Source organism: Phodopus roborovskii, unplaced genomic scaffold (genome assembly GCF_943737965.1).
Source record: "Phodopus roborovskii unplaced genomic scaffold, PHOROB, whole genome shotgun sequence".
Lineage (NCBI taxonomy): Eukaryota > Metazoa > Chordata > Mammalia > Rodentia > Cricetidae > Phodopus > Phodopus roborovskii.
The window spans coordinates 9,728,455-9,735,845 of NW_026126540.1; positions in this window are offsets into that span (position 1 = coordinate 9,728,455).

Genomic DNA, 7,391 nt, shown 5'->3' on the forward strand with positions numbered 1-7,391 from the left:
TTCTGTTTGTTTATATGGTGCATCACGTTGATTGATTTTCATATGTTAAACCATCCTTGCATTCCAGGGATGAAGCCTACTTGGTCATGGTGGATGTTTCTCTGACGTATTCTTGTATTCGGTTTGCCAGTATTTTATTGAGTATTCTTGCATCGATGTTCATCAGGGATATTGGTCTGTAGTTTTCTTTCTTAGTTGTATCTTTGTGAGGCTTGGGTACCAAGGTTATTGTGGCCTCATAAAAAGAGTTTGGCAATGAACCTTCTGTTTCTATCTTGTGGAACAGTTTGAGGAGTAGTGGTATTAGTTCTTCCTTGAATGTCTGGTAGAATTCTGCATTGAATCCATCTGGCCCTGGACTTTTTTTTGGTTGGAAGGCTTTCGATGACTGCTTCTTTTTCATTGCGGGTTATAGGTCTATTTAAGTTGTTTGTTCTTGATTTAATTTTGGTAAGTGATAGTTATCCAGAAACTTGTCCATTTCCTTTGAATTTTCAATTTTTTTGGAATACAGATTTTCAAAGTATGTCCTGAAAATTGTCTGGATTTCCTCTGTGTCTGTTGTTATGTTCCCCTTTTCATTTCTGATTTTGTTAATTTGTATGTTCTCTCTCTCTGCTTTTTCGTTAATTTGGATAAAGGTTTGTCTATCTTGTTGATTTTCTCAAAAAACAAACTCTTCGTTGCATCCATTTTTTTATTGCTTTCCTGGGTTCTATTTTGTTGATTTCAGCCCTCAAGTTGACTATTTCCTGGAGTCTACTCCTATGGGGTGAATTCGCTTCTCTCTGTTCTAAGGCTTTCCATTGTGCTGTTAATTCTTACCCTTCTGCTTCCTCTGCTTTGTTTTTGTGTTCCATTATTGTTGGTGTAGAGTCCCTAGATTCTGCTGGTGTCATGTTTGTCTTTCTGTTGTTAGGTGTTCTCTTGTATTGCCTTCTTTCCATAGCTTCTTCCAGTAGGTGTTGGTGGTGTCTCTCCCCCCCCTCTCTCTATGGTACTTCCCTGATGGGCTTATGTGGGTCTGAGATTCAATATCTGTAGCAATGTGTGGTCCAAGCTCACTAGGTGGTTTCTCTGCAGACAAGGATCCAGGGATGGGGTCAAGGATGAGGATCCAGAAGAAGATGCCAGCAGGTACTCACAATGGTCCTCTGGCCAATACCTCTGTCCAATATCTTTGGCCAATAGCTCTGGCCAATAGCTGGCAGAAGAGAACAAGGGCTGAGCTGGAACTTGAGAAGGTTTTGCAGTATAGTCGATCTCACTGGAAACTGGCGCTCTCCAGCGGAGACCTCATTCTTTGGCAGAGGCCAGGATTTGGGGGTCAAGGATCTTGCCTGCAGAAACTCCAAGTGGACCCACAGAGATAGGAGGATCTCTGGAAGGGACCCGGGACTCCAGCAGGGGACTGGAGGCGGGGTCAGAGACCAAGCCGGTAGAAATTATGTGTGGTCCCGTGTGGATAGTCAGGTCTCCTTTGTTCAGAGTTTCTCAGAGAAGTCTCCAAAGTAGGGTGGACTGTTGGCTCCACCCTCTGTCCCAGTGCTCAACGAGAGTGGCAGGACTGTGGGTGGGTAGGGCACAGGGTAGGGGGGTTAGGCTGGCAGTGGGGATGGGTGGGGGTGTACCAGAGCTCCAAGGGTGCTCTCGATGGGGACCGGAGACAGGAGCAGCAGGATCAGGGGCCCAATTTTTGTTTTCTTAACTATAAGGTATTTCAACAAAATTTTAGACCATAGCCCAAAATATCAGCAAGATCAGCACTTTTGTAGTTCATACAAGATTATTTGCCTTGTAACTTGGAAGAATTCAAATACCCCAGAAGTAAATTTCCAACTGGGAGTAGACTATGACTTAATTTTCTTTGTAATGTAATCTTTGCCATTTTTCTCTTACATAACACATGTTCATAAACTGAGTCAAAAGGCAAGACACTAAAATGCCTCAAAGTCTTTCCTCAGAAACAGGATAACAGAGTATACTGGGTTTGAGTTAAGGTACTTCTTTGAGCTCTGCATTAGATTTAATCACATACTTCATACTTATAATGCCAAGTTAGGAAAAACAAATCAAATTTCTTAATAGTTGTTCCAGGACCAAGGAGAGATTTATCTTTGGGAAAGTCAATGATGATAAAAAATTTAGGAAAAACAATTAACACTCACCTTACCCATACTTATAAATGCTTGGTCGATAGCTTAGGCTCATTTTTTAGCTAGCTCCTATAACTTTTTTTTCCTTTTTATTTAAATTTAAAACAAGCTAGTTTTACATGTCAATCCCAGTTCCCTCTCTCTCCTATCCTCCTATATTACCCCCACAAAACCCCTGCCCAGCTTCTTTCTGCTCACCCAGGAAGGGTGAGACCTTCCATGGGGAGTCTTGAAAGTCTGTCATTTGGAGCAGGCCCTAGGACCTCCCCCCATGTGTCTAGGATTAAGAAGTATGCCCCTATGTGGGATGTCCTCCCAAAGTCCATTCCTATGCTAGGGATAAATACTGATCCATTACTAGAGGAACCATAGACTTCCCAGTCCTTCTAACTTACACCCACATTCAGGGGATCTGGGTCAGTTCTGTGCTGGTTTCCCAGCTATCAGACTGGGGTGCATAGCTCCCCTTTGTTCAGGCCAGAAATTTCTGTCAGTTCCTCTAGCCTGGTCTTTACCCCTTTGCTCATCACTCCTCCCTCTCTGTAACTGGATTCCAGGAGTTTGACTAGTGCTTAGCAGTGGATGTCTGCTTCTGCTTCCATCAGCTACTAGATGAAGGCTCTAGGCTGGCATATAAAGTAGTCATCAATCTCATTATTGGGGAAAGGCATTTAAGGTAGACTCTCCAACATTGCTTTGATTGTTAGTTGGGGTTATCCTTGTAGATTTCTGGACATTTCCCTAGTTCCAGATTTCTCCTTAAATCTGCAATGGCTCCCTCTATTATGGTATCTCTTTCTTGTTCTCCTCTATCCTTTCCCTGTCTGTCTTCCTGTTCCTTCATGTCCACCTCTCCCCTCCTCTTCTCTCCTTCTCTTTCTCCCTCTCCCCTCCCTCCATGCTCCCCAATTTGCTCGGGAGATCTTGTCTTTTCCCCTTCTCCAGTGGACCATGTTTGTCTCTCTTAGGGTCATCCTTGTTTCCTAGCTTTTCTGGTGGTGTGAATTATTTATGTCATTAACTATCATGTAATTGAATATTATTTAGTGTTGCAAAAGCAGATCTTACCATTTGAACAAATGCACACATCCATATATTTTTGAAAATTTATTCACTGACAATTATAAATAATTCTGCAATGAATCTGAGAACAGAATTATCTCTTCAGGGTTGTGATTTATAGATTTCAATTAAAAAAAACTGAAGGGGAAGCAAATAAATAGAGGTGAAATTCAAGAATTAATGTTAAAATGTCCCCACTATCCAAAACAATATGCTGCATTCAATAAAATCATTATCAATTTTTCCATGACATATTAGGAAAAGATATTTTAAAATACAATAGTTCTATTAAGTACTCTGAATAGCTAAATAATCTAGTGAAGGAAAAACTAACATGGAGACATTATGCATCCCACTATCTAACTGCATTGTAACGCTGCAGTTGCCAAACAGCATGGTATGAACACTGAGTAGAACACAGAGACTAATGAAGCACACTGCACATATTAGAAACACACCTAAATACATGTACTAAGCTTATATTTGGTAAGACCATTGAAAAGGAAATGCAAAAACAAAACAAAAAAGTAAATATCTTCAGATGATTTTCAGAGAACTGGAAGTCTACATGCAAAGGGATACCGTAGGGCCTGATATTACACCAAATTGAACACTTAAAGTTTCTCTTTTTTGTTTTTCAATACAAGTCTTGCTTTGCAATAAAGGTTAACCTTGGGCTGATGATCATACTGCCCCTGATTCCTGAGTGCTGTGATTGTAGTCATTTGCCATCAAACAAACAAACAAATAAATAGCCTGTCGCAGGAAGAAAACACTGGGAAATATTCTGATATGTTAATTCCAAAAAATCAAGGAAAAAATGAATGGCCCGATTAAAATGAAAAAACAAAAACAAAAAAACATAAACCAAAAAAAAACCAAAAAACTGACACTTCATGTAACTATTGACCACTGAGATGGGATGGAAGGTTATGATATTTTCAAATGTGTTGCCTTAACTAGTATGTATCTGGTAATAAAGAATCATAATCATGGAATGGTTTCAATAGAAAGCTGATCTCCTTTGTCTTTGACACGAACCCATGTGACTATAGCTATGCAAAGGGAAGACCTACTTGAATTGTATGCTTCTTAAAATTTTGTAATGTGTTGTGAGTTTTGCTTTATGGCCTTACTTAGGCTGAGACCCCACCATCACCCAGCCCTTAAGCTCCTCACCCTCCCCAGATGCTGTCACCCTGCTTGAGCCACCCTTTATATATCCCACAAAGCCTTATATTATGGTACTCTCTTAAAGGCCAGGTCATTTGTTTTGTCATTTAAATGTTCTTTTAAAAAAAAAAAGCATAAAAAAGATGGATTTCATAGCAGCATTTTCTCATGCCTTGTTTTTGTTGGTCTGCCTCTTCCAACTGCCCAGATTTTTCTCGTTCATCTCTGCTAGTACCATCCTGCCTGCTTTTGTAGCACGGGGATGTTATTGCCCACTTTTATCTCTCTATCTTAATGACTCTTTTCTAATATACTCTTGTTTCATTAACTTATCAAATCCTCTAATGAATAAATAATAAACATATGCAAAAATAGAACTGGGGATTCCCTAAAGAATGTTTTTGTCTTTAAAGTATGAGTTTCATTAAATATAATGATTTTTCACTTTCATCTCTTTTTGGAAATGTCATGGATTTTACTTTGTTTATTGCTGTGTCAAGTTTTATTGTGTGCCTGTATCATGTTTGCTTTTATTCTTCATCTGCACAAGGTCTATTTCCTAACTGTTGTGAATAGAAAAGAAATAGGAAGGGATGTGGAGGTGTCTCTGTGGTGGGATGCAGAACCCATGGCTATATCTGCTCAGGATTATTGTATCCGTGTGCTCCATATTTATGTGTTTCTAGGAAACCTTCACTCTAATCCCACAATTGACACACCAATGCTCACTTATGTGTAAAATTGTAGGCATAGTGCTATAATACAGTATAGCCCCATGAGCATAATTTTGGCTTTGAATAGGGAAAAAAAGAACCATATTGTTTTGGAATAGACATTCCCAACTTTACATCCTTTTTTTAACAACTCACTATGTCCCAATAGTGTTGTCCTCTAACAGCAGGGATGAGAAACCCATGCATTGACCTTGCTAAGGTGGAACAGTGCTCCCCTCTGACAGCATGGATGTTAAACAATTCTCTGAAGCATAGTGAAACTTCTAGGATCCACAAATCCAAACAAAACAGACATTCCCTGCCCTAGCATCCCCCAGCTGTCAATAGCTCCTCAGTTATGCATGGAAATTTACATCTTTCTTCCCTAATGGTGGAATGGTGACTGACTTAATCTGGTACATGTCTTTTGCTGACAACTACAACTGATATGAGTTCATAACTCAGCCGAACCACTCCTGGACCTATGCCCAGAAGATTTTATTTCCTACCACAGAGCAACATGCACATCTATGTTTATCACTGCTATATTCACAATAGATAGACAATGGAAGCTGCCTAGATATCTGAGTGGGTAAATAAATAATAAAAACGTAATGGCTATATACAATGAAATTATACTTGACAGTAAAGAAAAATGAAATTGTGAAATTTGCAAGTAAATGAAAAAGTGTATCCTGGGTGAGGTGATTCCACTAACTTTTCCTCCATCAACTTCAGTGTGTCACCTCTATGGGTGACCTTCTCCTTCCCTAAGTGGTGTGAGAACTGCATCCTAGGCCCTGGATCATCTTTTCCTCTGCAGCTTCACCCCAAATTACCTTCAAACACAAGAATTTCTAAAATCTCCCTGATTTTTTCCGTCTCTTGTGAGTGAATGAAAATAGATTATAGAGTAACTTCAAACATTGAAGTGTTTCCTCTAATCCTTTCCCAGCAGAAGCTGAAGAGTTAAAGTGCTTCTTCAACTGATGAAAGTGTATCATCAGAACAATGAGTCAGCTGTGATTCAAGCTAAGTTCCTTCCCACACAAAGAGCTCTCCAGTCTGCTTCTGGCACTTGTGCATTATACTACACTAAGCATGTGCACAGTAAAATTCCATTCAACCAAAATCACAGCCATAATAAGGGCCCATTTCACATTAGCCTGGACTTAGAAAAGTGCTATTACTAGTTGATAAATCTTTACCAGGAAGACATCTTACACAAAAGAGTGACTTTTAAAAAAAAGCAAGAATGCTTCTGACTGAAAATTCGGTGAAAGGGTTCTCCCAGCTGCCCCACATCCTAAGAGGTTTTGGAATTCCAACTCTGTGCAGCACTGTTTGAAAAGCTTTGGCATGATGAATTTTGTTCTCCACTGAACTCCAATTTGCATATCATATGACAATGCAAAAAGTAAATATCTCAGTAACTGTTCAGCTGATGCTTCAGAACATGACCCCATCACTCATTTATTCTGGTTCCTGGTAATAATGGTTTTTTCAAAAATTTTAGAAGGCAAATAAGCTCATTGCTGTTATAGTGAATGACATGTACCTGCCACGTATAGCTGGCTTATGCCAGGGTGACATTAGAAACTTTATCTGCTCTGTTTTTTGTTTTCTTTCTTTCTTTTTAATTCTAATATTTTCTGCATCTCTAGGAAGAAACGTATCTCCTGAGCTAGACACACACACACACACACACACACACACACACACACACACACCTTCCAGAACATCTTTAGGTAGTCTTGTAATGTGAAAATTCAGAATATTTCCATCCTCAGGCTATAAACTGAGTAAATCAGAGCTAAATAATCAGCAATAATCATACAGATCCAGAGACATTTGCCACCCTCTGCAATTCGGTTGTTTCTACAGGTGCATTCTATAAGGAATGCTTTCTATTTCCACCCAACTAACTACTAAATATACAAATCCCAACTCATTTTAAGACCTAATTAAACATCATGCATTCTGTAAAGCTTTACTTAACATAAATACCACAAATATGATGGTATTCATTTTCATTAACCTTATTTACATGTTCATTCTCCCTATTTCACCACTAAAGGCAGAATTGAAATTTTATTCATTTTTGTTCCAAAGCCTACTTCAGGCCTTATCACATATGTTGTCAAAAATAGGTAACAATGGCAGTAGTTATAAATGAAGTACTTCCTAGAATTGTCTTGTAGGTAGGCATACTAAGACTACTTGATGATCAAATGCTACCTGACCTATTGTCAAGGACACAAAGGCTGAAATGCTTATACCACCCTGC